This window comes from Takifugu flavidus, chromosome 1, assembly GCF_003711565.1.
Source record: "Takifugu flavidus isolate HTHZ2018 chromosome 1, ASM371156v2, whole genome shotgun sequence".
NCBI classification, from domain to species: domain Eukaryota; kingdom Metazoa; phylum Chordata; class Actinopteri; order Tetraodontiformes; family Tetraodontidae; genus Takifugu; species Takifugu flavidus.
The window spans coordinates 12807478-12825603 of record NC_079520.1 but is presented as its reverse complement, the minus strand read 5'-3'; the positions used below and the strand labels follow the sequence as shown (position 1 = coordinate 12825603).

The 18126-nt window shown below is 45.1% G+C and overlaps 1 protein-coding gene across 4 annotated transcripts in view; it reads left to right on the top strand.

Moving 5' to 3' along the window:
- Positions 1–1187: 1187 nt before the first annotated feature.
- The window catches only part of il1rapl1a (interleukin 1 receptor accessory protein-like 1a), a 125504-nt gene continuing 108565 nt past the window's right edge, over positions 1188–18126 (top strand). For 2 of the 4 annotated variants that reach the window (XM_057051436.1, XM_057051425.1), the window contains exon 1: positions 1188–1930. The gene's annotated coding sequence lies outside the window, so the exon portion shown is untranslated. The remainder of the gene's footprint in view (positions 1931–18126) is intronic. The other 2 variants (XM_057051456.1, XM_057051446.1) reach the window with 1 other exon arrangement.

Sequence of the window (18126 nt, the reverse complement as noted above, 5' to 3'; positions counted from 1 at the left end):
TTCTAATGACAGACTGGAGTTGTTCCTTCCCCTGACTGCTGCAGCCTCTGCCTGCGCGGCAACGTCAAGCTTCATGTCATGTCCCGATATTTCAAGTGCGACACTTTACCACGGCTCAACCTCTGAAATGACAACAGCGGTGCAACAGCTGGCGTAGGAGTGAGACGTGATCAGGGCACAGTGATCTCTCAGCTGTTTCTATGGCATCACTCATGCACCATTTATGTGCTGGTTATTACACACTCAACAGTGAGCGAGAGAGTGAGCGAGTGGGTGAGATTTATTTATTTATTTTAAAAGAATGAAGAGGAGGGTTTATGTCATATCAGCAGGGCTGTATATTTTCTGCATGGTGAATAATGCTCAGGTACTTACTCACACTCTGAAGGGAAGCGTGGAGGCAGTCGGTGACGAGTTTCCTGAGCGATTGTGGTTACACAAGACAGGCCTCTCCTTTCACAGCTCTGCTCACAGACGCCACAGATGTGGATGAGATTTGACAAAGAGAGGCGTTTGTCCTCAATCTGGCACAGACACACACAGGTTAATCTGTGAGTGCTGGAGATGTTACACACATGCCCGTTTGATTGAGCTGATGAGTGATTAGACCCCCGAGGGGAATTTGCTTTATTTGTTTTACATGTTATTGTCAGGGTGCCATTAAAAACAGCGCTGTGGCAGATTGGCAATCAGATTAAGAATGCAAAATGCTGTTGGTATTCGATATCGGTGTGGAAATGCCAGTCAAATCTGTTAAGTTTGAAAACACAGCCAGTCTTTCATTTGCTGCATGTGTTAATTAGCCTCTCAGTGGAATACAGAACCTGATACGGGAGGTCCACAGGTATTTGTATCAGTGTAAGGATTAGAATTGTCTGATCGATGGATCCCTAATAGGATGTAAAGCTGTGTACCCTGGTGTCCAAAGCCCTTCTGTGAGAGGGAGGCCGCACGATCTGGAGGTTATGGGCAAAATCTGCGGCTCGTAACTCAGTACTGCAAACATGAACAGAAGCAACCTTAAAAAAAAATAGTGCTGGATGCCAGTTCAACTTCTTTATTTACATAACTTATGTGCATTTTAATGTCTCCTCCTTTCCTTCTTCTCTTTTCCAGATCTTACATCCGTCCTCCCCCACCAATACACACACACTCTCTCTCTTTCTCTTCCAGCAAGTCAGCAACCATTTTGCACGGCCGGTTCAGCGTTCAAACCCTGAACAGACTTATAGCGGCCTGCTGGACTTTATTTTGCCCTCATACAGTGCTGAATCGATGAAAGTGACAGAGTCCAGGTGCAGCCGCCGCGGCGCCCGTTACGCTGCCAGCGGTGGCCGGAGCGCGGTGCACTAGGACCGCGGAGAGATCTTGCTCGACGTGTGCATTCACAGCACCGACCAAAGCCGTGGAGGAAACCCCCCATTGGATCTGGACACATTATCCATACAGTCCTTTTTCCCATCACCGCGGCGCTGCTGAGTAGAGATCGCAACAGCCAACGCGTTTGGGACGTTCAAGCGCCCGAAACTGAGCACGATTTGCGTAAAAGTCAGGGGCGAGATTTTGGGAGTGGGTGATCCTTTCCAACCTGACTCAGTCGTTTTGATATGTTTTTATTTGCCGGAGTCATATTTTTATACCCTACCCATCATTCATTTTTTTTATTTCTAGCGCACAAAGTCACATATGCGTAGGAGAGCGCTTGGCGCACTTCTCCTCAAAAGGACAGAGACACCATCTCCATTATCCTGTTTGGATTTAACCCCAACGATTAGTTTTGAATGGGTGACATCGCTGGAAGCACAGACTATTACCGGCTCGCACACGTTTTTTATGGAGACGCGTTTTCTTTGACTGGGAGTTGTGATGCCCGAAGCTTTCCCCGCTGACTGACAAAACGCGACGTTCCCATTTTGGAATCGATTTGAAGGTAGGCCAATGTTTTTCCTCTCAGTTTGCAGACACAACGCTGCTTTTATGGATTTGGCAAAGTTCACAGACCTCGTTTGGAATGGCTCTTGTGCTGCGGCAAAGAATTGATCGACTGCGATTGTCTTGGACGTTGGAGAAAAATAAACTCAGGAATGTGTCATTATGGAAATATTTATCAATTCAAAAGCCACTAACCAGTAACCAAGTTCAACACCTCAAACAGTAGGAAATATATATTATCCCGAATGGGTTTATTTATGACTCCAAATTCCATGAAACGCCTGGTAAATAATGCAAATAACAGCTATTCAGGTTTCACGGCTCAGTGTTTCGCTCCTTGAATTGGATCCAACGCGTTTGCTCATGAGCTCAGTCCTGGAGATGCCAGAGAAACCCTCTGCAGTGCAGTCTCAAACGCCGGCGCTTGGCTCACTGGAGCTCAGCGAGGAGGGGATTTAGATAAAGGTGGAAACGAAGAAGCTTTCCCAGAAGGGAGTCAGTAAGCCTTTTATGAATAGTCCCGCTGGTTCACCTGAGGTCGTTTGACAAGAAAATAGCCAGGAGTTGTTTTTATTGGTTGCACCACGGAAAGCAACTTCACGATTCTCTCTTTGTGCGCGAGCGCGAGTGTGTGTGTGTGTTGTGTGTGTGTGTGTGTGTGTGTGTGTGAGAGAGAGAGAGACAGGCGGATTGTTCCTCACACACTCACAGTAATTGGTTGCAGGTGCCGTAAAGTCCGATTTTAAGACTGAGGCGCGATGCCAAAAACTCACGCAAATGCGGCCGCACTGCCAGTCCCGTCCATGCGCGTGTGCGCTCAAATGACAAATCTGCGCTTTTGTCCGCGTCAACTCGAGAAGTCTGGTTTGTCAGTGGGACTAACGGTGTGAAACGCAGCCCCGTTGGGTGGGACCGTGGGAACGCGGGCGGATGACGCAGGAATCTGTTGATAATCAGGTTTTTTCCGCGCTAAACGAATCACGAACGTCTTCAGTTGCAGCAGCGATCGGCCACGATCGCGCTGGTTTATTGTTGTTTTCATGGTATTCTTTGGAAAGCGAGACGTGCACATGGAGCTACACGTGAGAATATTACGGTCATACACACGCACATGTGCAAACACACTATTTAGGTGCCAATTAAACCTTAATCCTAATTGTGTCACACCAGCCACAGCGTGCTCGCTCCGTGGATTTCAAGCAGGCTGGCCCTGAACTCATCTACACCATTTCCCTGATTGGATACGGGCCTCCCTCCCTCACCCCCCTCCCTCAGGTGGCCTTTATCCATTTGGCAGACACAACACGCCAGAGTCCTGTTGGAGGTCAACCTCGGCTCTCGAAATTGGGATGTTGAACAGTAGAGTAATACAATCATATGTCCGCGTCGCTGGATTGTCAGTGCAAATTTTATGAAGACGAGGGCCTTGTGGTAATGAATTCATGAATTCCCTTCTGTCTGATGTTGGTAAGAGCTGCAGATAAAGCTGGCAGCCGGGCGGGCTGTCTCTGCTGCGAGCGGAGCGGCGGGCTCGTCACGGCGAGATGACAGCGACTGTCCACGGTCCTGAAGCTGACAGCTCCTTTGTTCAGCTCGCTGCTGCTTTTAGAGAGCCAAACACCGAGTTTGGCTTAAAGTTGGTGTTTCAATATTTGTGGATCCCCATTCAGAGCGTGTCAGAAGTTAAAATGGCATTTAAAATTTAAAATGGACTTATTCTAAACTTACAATGCGCATTCTGTAATACTGCAAAATAGTATTTACTATGCAAACGCAGTTAGAAAACCAACATGATTCTCGACTTAAATGAATATTCTAGAGCTACAGTCTCTAAACCCTAACAGACTGAATATGGTTTGTTTACTCTAATTACAAAAGTCATTACTCATCTATATTCATATATGTGCTGTACATATGTGTGTCTATGAGCGCGCAGCTTTAAATGCCCTTGTAACAGCAGCTCAGGGGAACTGCTGTAAGCACATTATTTATGAATTAAGGGTCATCCAGCTGATAGGAAATCTTCATGGATTGGTCCCATGCTGGTCATGAAGGATGCCTGTGTTTTCCTGCAATGTTGATTGAATTAGGCCGCCCGCAGGCCCACCGCTTCCCCCAAGAAGCACTCGAAGGCGATCCCGCGGTGAAGTGTATCGCTAAGCTGGCGGCGGAGGGTAAATGGTGGTGGGGCCGGCGGCGGAACTGAGGAAGAGAGTTGCTGTTGGAGAGAGAGGAGCTGATAAGGCAGCAGATTGGGAGCCCTCGGTGCTAACGTCTGTCGGTTGCTCCCGAAGAGGTGAGGTGGATGGTCTGACCTAGAACCACACACCAGTTCCCTCCTTAATCTGGCACCTTCTCCTTTGGGGAACTTCCCAAATTTACCTGCTTTGGGGATTTCATCTAAATGTATTCAGTTACAGTTTCAAGAGAGTGGCGGGTGCCTCGCTGCAGCATTTTGATGGCTCTGTTTTGAACTCTGGTTGCTTTGACAAGATCCCCCATGAGGCCACTGGCTGCTGAGCCCCCGCTGTGCTCCTCCCCGGCTCTCTCCATCTGGAGGCACGAGCTGGGGAGGCGCACAGTCGATTAAACAGGATTTGTTTAGAAATAATCATTTTGATGGGGGAGCCGAGGATTCATTCAAGACAGTTTGGCTCAAGGCTTTGGAATGTTGAATTACACACAGAAGACGGCAGCGACACAAAAACACGTAACGTAGATGTACAATGGAGAGATTTACCTGCTGGAGATAAGCTGTGGTATTGGAATAATTCATCAGTGACAAGTACACACACACACACACACACACACACACACACACACACACACACACACACAACACACACACACACACAGAGCAGGGTCAGATTTTTAAAGGCCATCTCCTCCATGTCACATTGATTGACAATAAAGGAACAATGACCAGCACAGAGAGAAAACAGCTTAATTAACGAGATGTCAAAATAACCAAACACGCGCAATAAATCAGGACTCCATCTCACAAATTAGAGCAATGGCAGTTATAATCTCACTTGAAGACCCTTGAGATTGAACTCTTGAAATGTCTGTGTATACATGATAGAGTGGATCCCTGTGATTATGCCAGGACCAGATTTACCGGGGGCAATCTGTGTGTATGTGTGTGTTGGGGGGGTTGTGCCACCATAGTCACAGGCTCAACACCATGATTGTACAGGACTTTAGTTTACCTAAAGTTAAATCAAATCAAATCAAATCAAATCAATCTTTATTTATATAGCGTCTTATACAATCAAAATTGTTTCAAGGCGCTTTCCAGAATCCCAGGGCCTGACCCCAGACAAGCAACAGTGGCAAGGAAAATCTCCCCTTTAACAGGAAGAAACCTTGAGCAGGACCAGGCTCATGTAGGGGGACCCTCCTGCTGATGGGGGGCTGGGTAGAGAGAGAGGAGAGGAGAGAGGAGAGGAGAGGAGAGGAGAGGAGAGGAGAGGAGAGGAGAGGAGAGGAGAGAGAGGAGAGGAGGAGAGGAGAGGAGAGGAAGGAGAGGAGAGGAGAGGAGGAGAGGAGAGGAGAGGAGAGGAGAGGAGAGGAGAGGAGAGGAGAGAGAGGAGAGGAGAGGCACAGAGCACAGAAACACACACAAGAAATACAATATACAATGGGTCAGCGGGGCCGGAGGTCGTCATGCAGCTCCGAAAGCTGCGATACCTGTAAATGATTAGAGAGGGGAGGGGGGGGAGAAGCAGAAAAACTACACAGGAATCAGCATAACTAGTCTGCTTGATGAGGAGGAGGAAAGGAGAGGAAAGGAGGGGAAAGGAAACCATGACCCAGTGGGGTGACAGAGGCCTGTCAGGTGATCATGTTTCCGGACCCCGGCAGCCTTGGCCTATAACAGCATAGCTAGAATGTGACCTAACGATTAGACGACCCCCTAGGTATGATAATTTGTCTATCTATGATAGTAACTGGAACTACAGAATTAACAACAATAAGCTTTTTCAAAGAGGTAGGTTTTGAGTCTGATCTTAAAAGTAGCGATGGAGTCAGCCTCCCGTACCTGGACAGGGAGCTGGTTCCATAGCAGGGGGGCCTGGTAGCTAAATGCTCGGCCCCCCATTCTACTCCTAGAAACTCTGGGAACCACAAGTAGACCAGCATTCTGAGAGTGGAGCGGTCTATTGGGCTGGTAAGGTATCACTAGCTCCTCCAGGTAGGATGGAGCTAGGCCTCTGAGGACCTTGTAGGTCAAAAGAAGGGTTTTAAAAATTATTCTATATTTAACGGGCAGCCAATGAAGAGACGCCAGTACAGGAGTTATGTGATCTCTTTTGTCAATACCTGTCAGAACTCTGGCTGCAGCATTTTGGATCAACTGGAGGCTTCTTAAAGAGTTTTTGGACACCCTGATAATAAAGAATTACAATAGTCCAGCCTGGAAGTAACAAAAGCATGAATTAACTTTTCAGCATCAGGCCGCGTCAGTAGCTTCCTGATCTTTGTGATGTTCCTCCGGTGAAAAAAGGCACTTCTAGAGTTTTAATGTGTGAGTTGAAGGAGAGATTTTGATCAAAAGTTACTCCTAGATTCCTCACAGAGAGACTAGATGTTAATGAGATACCATCTATAGTGATCATGTGATCTAATCCATCCCTGAGAGGTTCAGGACCAAACACCATGACCTCAGTTTTTCCTGAGTTAAGGAGGAGGAAATTTGAAGACATCCAGGACTTTATGTCTTTAAGACAGGTCTGGAGCTTCACTAACTTCTCTGTCTCCTCTGGTTTCATGGATAAATAAAGTTGAGTGTCATCAGCATAACAATGAAAATTTATCCCATGCTGCCAAATAATGTTCCCTAAGGGAAGCATGTACAAGGTGAAAGGGATTGGTCCAAGTACAGAACCTTGAGGAACCCCATGGCTAACCCTACTGTATGAGGAGGGAACACCATGGACATGAGCAAACTGGTATCTATCAGATAAATATGATCTAAACCAGTTTAGTGCTGTCCCTTTAATCCCAATCACATGCTCCAGTCTCTGTAACAGGATGCTGTGATCAACTGTATCAAAAGCAGCACTGAGATCCAGCAGAACCAGCATAGAGACCAGTCCATGATCTGAAGCTATAAGAAGATCATTAGTAACTTTAAGAAGTGTTCAAGAATAATTTAGATTGTACTAATATATATATATTTTTTTTTAAAAACTCAGCGTGTAAGTTCAGTCTTCTTTAAACAGAGCGCACACCAGTTAAGTTTTATTTGACTTAGATAAATGGTGCTATAAAATTCATATCAGGACAGGAACACATTGCAGTAATGATACTTTACAAATTCAACTGGGTTCCAGTCTTTACCATGAAAGTGAGGAAATAACAGATATGACAGGATTAAATATTGGGAGATTAGCAATGTGCTTTAGCCTTCTCAGTATAGCAACGTGGTTATAAGGTCAGGCATTACGAGGTTTTTAACCAGAATTCTCCAGACTGTGGTTCTTGCAGTCCAGAGACATTTAAGATTATAGTTACATCTAAGATGGACATCACTTTTTTGACAAAGGAAAAAGGAGCAGAGGAAAGAGGCTGGATGTGAGAGAGTAGGGAATATCGAAAGGCTGAAAGGGAGAGAACATGAGATGGCCACAGAGCCAGATGAAGATGTGAGGAAGAGTAGAGAAGGGCAAAAAGGATGAGTATATACATGACAAAGAAGAGGTGTTTGATCTAAAGCGTAATGAAGAGGACAGTGGCACAGAGAAAGAGAGGGGTCTGGATAACCTGACACCTTTTTATTCACCTTTCATTGCAGTTCTCTTTAGAACAAATGTCTCCAAAAAGACAAGAGGCGTCTTTAATGGAGTGCAAGAGCTGAAGAGCGTTCATTTGTGTCTGCTTGTTCTGAATTAAAAAGGCTTGGGGAGCGATATGTACCAACAATAAACAGTTAAGAGGTATGTTACATTATGCACCAAACCTCTCACCCCCCATGTAAAACCTTCGATTCCAGCAAACTGTGGAACACAAAGCTACTGTAAATCATTCACATTGGAGGTTTAACACCTATCTAGAACCATATGAGCTCTGCAACCAAAAGCATTTGAGGGGTGACGGAGTAGTAGTGTCCTTGTAGGTTTATCCCCTGTGGAAATATTTGGAGTCAGCCTCGTCGCATCCATCTTTCACCTATCTGGGATCAGGTGATCGAGGCATTCTATATTCTCTTGGAAAGATTTTTCACTTTTCAGACACCTGAGGCATTTTTTGGCATATTCAATACATGTAATTGCACATATGATCTATGTGTCTATTCTCTGTCCTTCCCCCATTCTCCTTCTTTCCCCAGCTGGCCATCAGCAGGAGCCCCGTCCCCCCAAATGAGCCTGGTCTGCTCCAGATTTCTGCCTGTTAAAGGAGAGTTTTTGCCATTGCTGGTTGTCAAGGGTTCAGGCCCAGGGTTTCTGTAAAGCAGCAAGATAATTTTGATTCCCCACAGATGCTTTATAAATAAAGATGAATTTAACCGAATGTATAATTCCCCCATACGTTTTGAGGATTATATGGCAAGATCTCTCCCCACAGTCAGACAGTCCATCCGAGGGAGGCGTCCTAATTACATGCGTACTCTTCTGGTCTATTTGCACGTGTCAGATTAACACTCAGTGTTGTTGTGTGCATGACTGGTCAACAGTAAGCACGTGATGAGAGACTGGCATTAGGAACTTATTTTTGGACCTGGTTGCACCTAAACCACCAAACAGTAGCACAGGATGCAGCTTCAGCCAGGATGTAGCTTCAAAAGTAAATGCTGCTATAACCTTACAACATAAATAAAGGATCAATGCAGGTATTATCTGAAGACCAAATCTAATTTGTTTACGTGGTTAAAATCCAGCTTAAGTGCTTATTTCTGATTTTAAGATTCCCTTGTTTCTCTGTAACCACTGCAGGTTTCTGCTGTGCTGGAACAAAAAGTGCAAATGAGCAATTGACCTGACGCCAGCATGTTTACCTCGCAGCGCTAAATGACACAGCTGATTCATGTGCCACATTTAATTAAAACTGTGATTTGATTTGATGAAATAAATATGACTGGACTGATCCAAACACAAAAGACAGCAAATGATGATTTAATAGCTGATGGTGAGAATGCGGGGGTCCTCGGGACGCTTGCAGGCCTCTTCATGGATAACCCCTCGTCACATTATTGCTCCCTCAGCACACAGCGGAGGACCCACTGCACTGATACCTTTGTTCCTTCCTTCTTTTATCCTCTTCTGCTATTCTCGGCCCACCATTGTTCGGCAGGACTCAGTAATTCTATTTTATGTGAAAATCTCTACAACACCCTCGTAGGGCTTTTTTATTATTTCATATGAGTTCTTAAATCCCCAACAGCTAGATTGAGCAACCGACAATTGTACCACCAAGGTCCCCGTCCACAAAGCACTGGACCCCTAGCACCCCCCCTGGAGGTGAGGAGCCCACTGGACCCACGTCCCTGGTTCAATGCGAACATGACAAAGAACCACTGGTTACGACACAATCACTGAAGGGCCCTCTGCCCAGGCCTGGCTTCACCACAGTGCCCTGGTAACCCACAGGTCATGGTACACACCTCCTTTCTTTCCATTTTAGGGCGACGCTGAAGAGCTTTTTGTCCGGTCCTTCAGTGGACATTAGTGCTCAAGAGGCTGGAGCGAGATACAGAGCTGGACATGAATACAGATTCAGCTACATCCATAGCTTCAGTAAAGCTAACAATGTTTTGTTGTGGAGCCGAACTTTAAATGCACATTCATTTCCCCGTGCACAGCCTGTTGTTATAGAATTCCCTCTCTTCCAAACAGTGCCAAAGCAAGCAGCACCTCCCATTTATATAGGTACTCATAAATTCCTGTCGAACAAACTGCTGCATGTCAGCACTCACGGCATGTCAGTCTGATGGCAAAGAGCTTCGATGCTTCTTAACGTGGGATTTTTCTAAAGGCAGTGACGTGTAATCTGTTTCATCTTTATGTTTATGAGGTTTGTTGAAGATTTTTCGCACATCGGGAGGGGACCGGATCATATCTGCGTCACGCTGCCACCATCAGCTGTTTTTTAAATTGCTGCATGAGCTGCGGTGGTATCATTCCCGCAGCTGCCACTTTGTTCTGTGGAAGAAAAGCCCACCGAGGCTCTCGTGGGTGAAGATATAAGAGGGCAGATTTGAATGGCCCCAACATGTGTGCACAGCCAACGCTGAAATGTACAGAACATCACCGTCTGTCCTCTGCATCCTTCTCTCAAGCCAATTACGCGTGGGAAATTGGCTTGTCTTACAGGCTAGCATTGCATTCGCAGGTGTAATTCAATCCTCCTTTTTTGTTAGAATTGGATCAGAACATAAATTACCTTTGTTTTAGTCTTTGAAAACAGACTAATTTATTTAAAGGGAAATGCATATCTTCTAGTCAAAAATTTGCCTGGAGGAAGTGTAACAGAAGACAGCGATATCAATTTTCTGTTTGCCTCTCAAATCCATAAAAAGTGACAGACAAAATCATATGTGTGTTTGTAAGAATTCACAAGGGCAAACTAGATAATGGGAGGCGTGTTGACTGTTTATCTTATCAGATACATTTATCTGAGCTGAACTGGGTCCCCCAGCAGTGAGGACTGCCACCATCACTGCAGTTACTGCTCTTGGTGTCTCTGATGTTGGCTCACATGTTGTGCAGCATCCTGGTCATTAGTGCCGATGGACAGTAATGAGTGGGAGCTTGGCTTCGGCCAACTGTTTAAAGCCTTTTAACATTTCTCCAATCACGCTCATGTGGCGATGCACATATGGCAGGTTCTGTCCTTGTTGGTGGCTGAAATAAAATGGAACAATGCAAGTTTCTTGAGAAGAAAAGAGATCTCAAAATGACAAACATGGCAAACTTTTCCTCTTCATCTTCAGAAGCATTTGAGAGCTTGCATCACAGTTTGTAGGAGCTTTGACATTGAGGCTTGTGAAGGTCAGCAACTTAAATGTACTGGAACTGTTCATCCTGCATATGCTTTTGTCTGTGTGTATGTGTGTGTGTGTGTGTGTGTGTGTGTGTGTGTGTGTGTGGTGTGTGTGTGTGCGCGCGCGCGCGCACATACAGTGGCTCTGACACACACAGGACCAGTCAGTCCTGTTTTTGGCTCCAACACTGATCTGGCACGTCTCCTAGGCTTGCACACACACACACACACACATACACACACACACAAAGTCCCCTGCCCCCCTGTCCCTGCTGCCTCTCCTCTCTACTATCCTCTCTCCATCCACACTCCAGCTCAGTTGAGTCGGCTCAAACGATGCAAAGGCGACAGAAAACGGACACACTGACTGGACTTTGAGCCAGGCTGTAGCAGAATGGCTGCTCACTTCCTGCTCCGCTTTGCCACCATGTGACATTGTTATAATATGACAGCATTTGGCACCTAATTTTAGTATAGTGCACAAATGATGCAGAATATATGGGCTGTGAAGAGGCTGTAGTTGTTCACTGACCAGGATAACAGCTGACAATGTCCTCTCTGCCTTCCTTTAACAAGACCTGACACAGACCCCCCCCCCCCCCCCCCACCCCCCCCCCCCCCCCCACACACACACACACACACCAACATTCACTTACAATTACTTATTGGCCACATACAGTAAGTGCTATAATCTCTTCCACCTGAGGTAACCTAGATCCCTGTTGCTTCTGTAGGGGCTTAGAGAAGCAACATTAATACATACTGACATCAAACCTCTATAAATACTCTACTATCCAAACCATTATGCTAAGTTAATTGATTGAGTTATCGTCATCAGCTAGCTTGATGTTTTTGGGTGCATTTTTTAGCTCTCCCTGGGTGGTATTGTTGCAACCCTCCTGTGATTCAACCCTGAGTAAAGCTATCTGATGACCTGGACTTCCCCTTTGGGGTCCAGAAAAGCTCAGCCCAAAGGAGCGACTGGGACATTTCCTTCTGCAGGTGATTTGCCCCAACAACCTTGACCTGAATGAAAAAAGATGAAATTAACTGTACATGTATCTGTTAAATCCCCAGCACTTCATAATCGCTGTCAAATAATGACCTATTGCTTCATTTTAACCTTCTGAGACCCCCTTTCCACATATTAGAACATATATGCACATATAGAAAAGGTTCAGATCTCTGGAGGTTAAAAATTGCACTTTCAGTTACCTAAACATCTAAAACCCTCGTTATTCTCCCGACAAAATTAATAGAAATGTGTCTTTAAATTATGAAAACAGCTCCAGATCTGCTGCCTGGCTGAATATGGATTCATAAATGGCCTATGGGCCTCTTCCCCCTCCCGGGTCTTTGGGCAAGCTTCTTCACAGATCAGGTTCATGGTCCCTATGTGAGACTGAGACAACAGCTGAGCACAAGAGATGTCTGAAGGTCACTGAGACGTGCTTGAGAGCAGTGTGCGTGTAAGTAAAGTGTGCAGAGGTGCAAATAAGAGCATCTTCCAAAGAGCATGTGTTGAATAAAACATTTTCTGGTTGCCTCACCCCTAAGCGAGTATGTGATACCATTGAGAGCTCATCAGTTTATCATTAGGGCTCTTGTACATCTGCACTCTTCACGAGCAGCGATTCCATCTACACACTGTATTCGCTGGCTCATCTGGAGATAAAAGGCCGCCAAGTACCAAAGCTCCTCCTCCAATCATCATCATCCTGGGCTTTTGTCAGGGAAAAATTGATTTTTAAAAAAAAGATACTTTGTACCTGGGAATTTACAGGTTTGGCCCAGCAACTAAATGGGACTTTTTGCTCACTATGCTTTTCTCCTTTTAGTGTGACAGACTTGATGCATAAACACACACAGAGCTATTTTTACTTATCATTTGTAAGCTCTTTTTTAAAACAATTGCTTTTTTCCTAAACCTTTTCCTTTCCATTTTTCTCTATTCCCCACCTGTCCGCAGTCACACTGACAATCGATTTTGTAAAGAGCTAAGACTCCGGGGACAGCGGAGAGAACCATTATTGGCCTCATTTAGGCTCCATTGCAACCACAACGGCTCCTTTAGACAATAGGGTGGACTTTGTCATGGACCGTACTATAGCATAATCGCAAATCCTAGCTATAAACTGCTCAGGCCAGCATTCCTCGTCCTTGGGGAGCTTTGTTTCAGGAAACTGCTCTCAGCTCGAGAGGATGGACCTCGATGCGTCTCCGCACAATGCTAATAAAAGCACAGCAGCACATTCAGTGCTGCAGGCTAGACAGGAGAAGAAAATGTTTGGGCTTTTTGTAAGTTATAGTGAATGCCACTTATTTTATCATTGCTGTAGTTCACTGTGGAGTCCGGAGCAGAACAGAATGATTCCTCCACTGGGGACTGTGCTCCTGGCAAGTGTCTGTCAGGCAGCCACTGCACAAAAAGCCAGTTTGGTTGTTCTTTTTCTATTTTAAATCTGTTCATGCAAAATGCATTTATTTATGAAGTGAAACAAATGTAGGGATGCTGATAAGACGAAAGAGACTTTAGCATCCTCTTACCTCTGACTTGAGGAAATCAGGAGAGTACTGCACATGAAAATGGGAATCAGACATAATTAAAAAAGACACCGTGTTCAACTGTTATATAGTGGAACATGCTTATACCAAGCTTCAGGGGCTGTTATGCAGGTTCAGTATCCTAATCTAATAAGCTGTTTCTTCATTCTGTGGCTGCTTTTCTAGACAAATGAGATGGAAGTTTAAGTTCCATCTCCCTGCTGTGTGATTACCTGTGTACCTGTGTGTCATTGTCTTCCCTCTCCTAGTGTGTTTAGCCTTGTGCTCCCTGCTCTCCATGGCAGTTTGTCTGTGTCTCATTGTCAAGTGTCCCAGCATTTTTATTCTGAATTTTCTAGTCTTTTTTTTAAAACTTTGGATCGGATTTTTGGATTTTATCTGTGCCTGACTCCTGTATTCTATCAGACGCTAGTTTTATTTGGAAAACCAATGGTTCCGTCGTCTGGCGTGTCAGTGCCATGGCAGCTTCATTCTAATAAAAAATACCTTAAACGCATGGTGAGTGTAGAGCTCCACCAAGTTGCTGCAGCCCCCCCCCCTCCCCCCACACACATGCACGCATGTAATTGCATGCAGAGGAAAAAATATTGATTTGAATTAATATTGTAAGAACAGAATTAATAAATCAAGATCAAATCATATATTGGCCACTAAGGCAGAGCGGTGGGTGGAACGGGGCTCAGAATGGGCTTATTAGCCACTGTGTACTGGTGTGTGCTTGCGCCTGACACTTTATAGTGCTTTGCGTCAGTGGTAGTCTGTCTGCCCCCAGTGGAGGGCTGTACACTAAATGGGTGCGGAAAGCGTTGGCCCTGCTCTCTATCAAAGACGGTATTGACTGGAAGCACGAGAGTGTCTCTGCAGCCAGTCATCCTTGGACAGCTGACAATGAGCCTGGGCACCGGGGACATGGCTGAAGCAATCATCAAGCTCTGGGAGTTAAATACTTCTATGCAGAAAGTGTGTCTAACCTTCACCCTCACTGCCAACACTTACAACATGAGGGCGGACATGACCGATGAAGTCCATTTGATTTTTGTTTCACTTCAATTGACTATGTTGCCATTACAGATGCTGCCCCAACGTGGCCCAGTAAATATTTCATCTCCATCTTAGCTTACTGCTCCTCAAAGAGCTGCTTTGAACTTCTCAAAAATATTCCGTTAACATGTACTTGATCAAACACTGATAACTGTTTAACTGCTTCACACTAATACACACACACACACACACACACACACTTGTACTTCTATCTGTGTGAGGACCTACATAAACACTATACATTCTCCAGTATAACCCTAAATGCCTAACCCTAACCTGAAACCAATTCTTACCTTAACTTTAAAACCTGTCCTCACTTTCCAAAAATGTCATCACTTTTGCAGCATGAGTTTTGTTTTTTAAAGGGACCTGTCCTTTTTTCTGTGGCTCTCCCTCATCATAATAATACATTTTACCACTAATAATAATAATTGGATCATTATTACCAGTTCTCAGAGAGCAGCATTGTGAATATAAGCCTACATTAAGTTTGGAATGTAACTGATTTTCCTTTTAATTGCCGTGTTTGACCTGGGTGTTGACCCGCCGCATCATTATCCACGCTTTAAAGCATATTTGAAGCAGACAATGGCAGATCACATATATAAATAATGCAGTATTCTATTGAATAGAAGATGGTTTATGTATGATGCGTAGAACATATATGCATACTCTCAGCTCATGACATCTGCCTGAAAGTGCAGCATTTCTTCCACATGTTGAACTCTCATTTAATTTTCAGTACTTACTGCTCATACAATATTGATTTTTAAAAGAAGAATAATATGAAAAAATCTGCTACTGCTGTTATGTGCATATGAGGGAAAAAGGTCTCAGAGAGGTTTCTCTTCAAAAACGATCTAGCCCCCCCTGTGATGAATGAATTGGACTAGTATCTTGAAATATTAATAATGGACTCTTTTATTCTACTCAAGATTGTCCATTTATAGATCTGCTTTAAGAACAAAAAGGTCCAAACACAACCAGATGTTGCATTATTGCTAAAAACACCTTGATGGGTCAGTTAAGATGTGGTCAGCAGATAAAATGACTCAAAGGCAGCAGTGAAATGGATCCCATGACTTATTTTAGTCATCTGCTTTCACTCACCGCATTTCGGCTTCAGTGGGAGTAAAAAGCCAAGTCTGGTCAATGCAAAGAAGACAGTCTATCAAAGATCTTAACACTGGCATCCTTCAAATTAGATTAAATCCCTAAATCGCACGATCAATCATCCACAGTTTGGCGTGCCAAAATGGAACCGGCCTTTCTGCCCAAAACTCCAACATCTGTGTTCAGTAGTGTTTGATGTATTCTTGTGGCTTCAGCTCTCATCTGTGTGTCCTGTTCACTGTGATAGAACTCTTTGTTTTTTTAAGGTGAATTTCCTGGAGGAACAGGCTCAGACCTCTTATTTTCACATAAAAGCTGGCAGGAAAATAGCATGTGCGTCACTGTGTGCCTGTTTCATGCGCCACTGGGGTGCGGAATTCATGCCAAGCCTCCTCACCTACACCTGCCGCTGATGTCTCGCAGATGAAGGCACAATAACTGAACAGTCGGCAACAAAACCAAGAGAAGACGTACGCTCACTGATGCTTACCTCTCCAAAGATATGGTCATGTGACAGATTTTAGCGTGTCATTTTACGTGTGTGTGTGTGTGTGTTGGGGAGGTGTGTATGGCCATTACCGGGACCGTTGGGGCACGCAATCTTACTCTCTGTGTGAACATGGCAGCCCATGGCTGATGTCATGGCTGGCAGAACCACGGCTCTCGCCGCTTGAAAAGGCGTGACATGGCCGGGACAAAGAGGAGTGTCGCGGGCATTGTTCTGTTGATTCAGGCTGTGACGGGGCAACGTGCCATCCTGGTGGCTACAGAAACACAAACTGTCAGTCACTTGGTTGGGTCAGGGAATCCAGTAGCTGCAGAGCCCGAGGCCCTGGGCCCCCCAACACCAACGAGAAAGTCAAGGAGTTCGAGTAGCTCAGTCAACGATCACACACACACGGGGACCCGGGTATTTATCAGGACATCATGGACAAATGGAGGGGGAAACAACAGGCAGGACCAGGTCAGCACCTGATGAAATGAATGCATGACTCTGAAATTGGGCTTCTCTCAGTACAACTGACGGGGCAGCGCTGCAGCTCTGCTGCATTTATGTTTAAAGAGCCATGTTCCCTAAAATCTAGAGGTTTCTGTTACCACGTGAACACGAACTGACAGATTTAGGCCTTAAACTCCTCAGTTTCGGAGCTCATGGTAAATGTTGAAATACCTGTAAGCTTGAACAACAATGAGACAATCCTGCCCCTCCGGAATTTCCTGGAATGTTATTGAAACAGAGGTGTTTATTGGCTGAGCGTCTCTTCCTAGTAGAATGCCATCAAGCAGTGGAGAAAGGCTTCTTTTCATGGCGGGCCTTGAAAAACTCACGTAAACACACCCTGAGAGAGACTTCATTCATTTGCTATGCAAATCTGGAAAGCACGTGACTTGCCACAGACTCCAGGGTTCCTCCTGGCTCTGGCACCGTGTCTCTGGTCTTGGGTCCCCGTCCTCTCTGTTTATGGTTTAATGGGTGAATTAGTGTGGTGTCGTATTCCTCTCCTCTCAAAGTTGGACCAATAGAATCCTGACTGCGGCTGTCAGTGACTCTGTTGTTCTCCTCTAATCACCTCTAATCACCGTCCTCTGTGTGCTCGGGCATAAATAAACTGAGGAAGGGGGACAAAAGGAGGGAGCAGTATGTAAGTCTGTGGCCAAAGCTGGTACTGCAATCACAATCCAAATCCTGTGGAACACGGTATTCCCTCTCCACCCAAGAGTAGTGGTTGCCGTAAGAAGGTCTACATTTGACCGATGTTCTGTCTCAGTTACATTTCTCACCGCCGTAATGGCTGTCGGAACTTTTCCCACAGCGTCTCAGCATTGCAGGCTCTGATAATGCTGTATCTTAGCTGAATCTTACCTGTCAAGAAGAAAATGAGAAATATAGGATAATCTTCAAACGATTCTCTGCTTTCAGCTGTCTCCATGTTTCAAAGGTCTGCTTTACACCTCCTTGTTTTATTTGTCATGGCGTTGTTGGGAATTATAACAAGGCCTTGAAGGTTTTAAAATGCCATTTATTTGTGATTTTTAAAATTCATAAAGAATCTCAGTGGTAACTGGCAACCTGGCTGCCAAAACATGCCTGACGTCATGATCAGGAGCTGGTGACGGATGGAGCAACAGACCAACACAAAATGTAAATATCAAGATTGATTACGAGCTGAAATGAGATTCTGGCTGGACTGCTGTTATCAGTGATAGAAGTATTCCAGATTGACATGATTCCTCACTGCCTGTGGACATCATAGGGCCAATTTGATTGCTTTAAATACATTTCTTAGCTGTGCTCCTTCAAGCACAGGTGCAAACAATCAGGGTGGGGCTGCTGCAATCAGCACAGTGGAGAAGATGAGGGCAGGAGGTCAAGGCTGGTGAAACAAAGGGAGGATAGGTCTTTTCAAAATTAAACAGGAAACAGCAAAAAGTAACAGAAACATGCCTTTGACATCGATGAGTCCTGGCACCTGGAGCATTTGCATTTTTCTG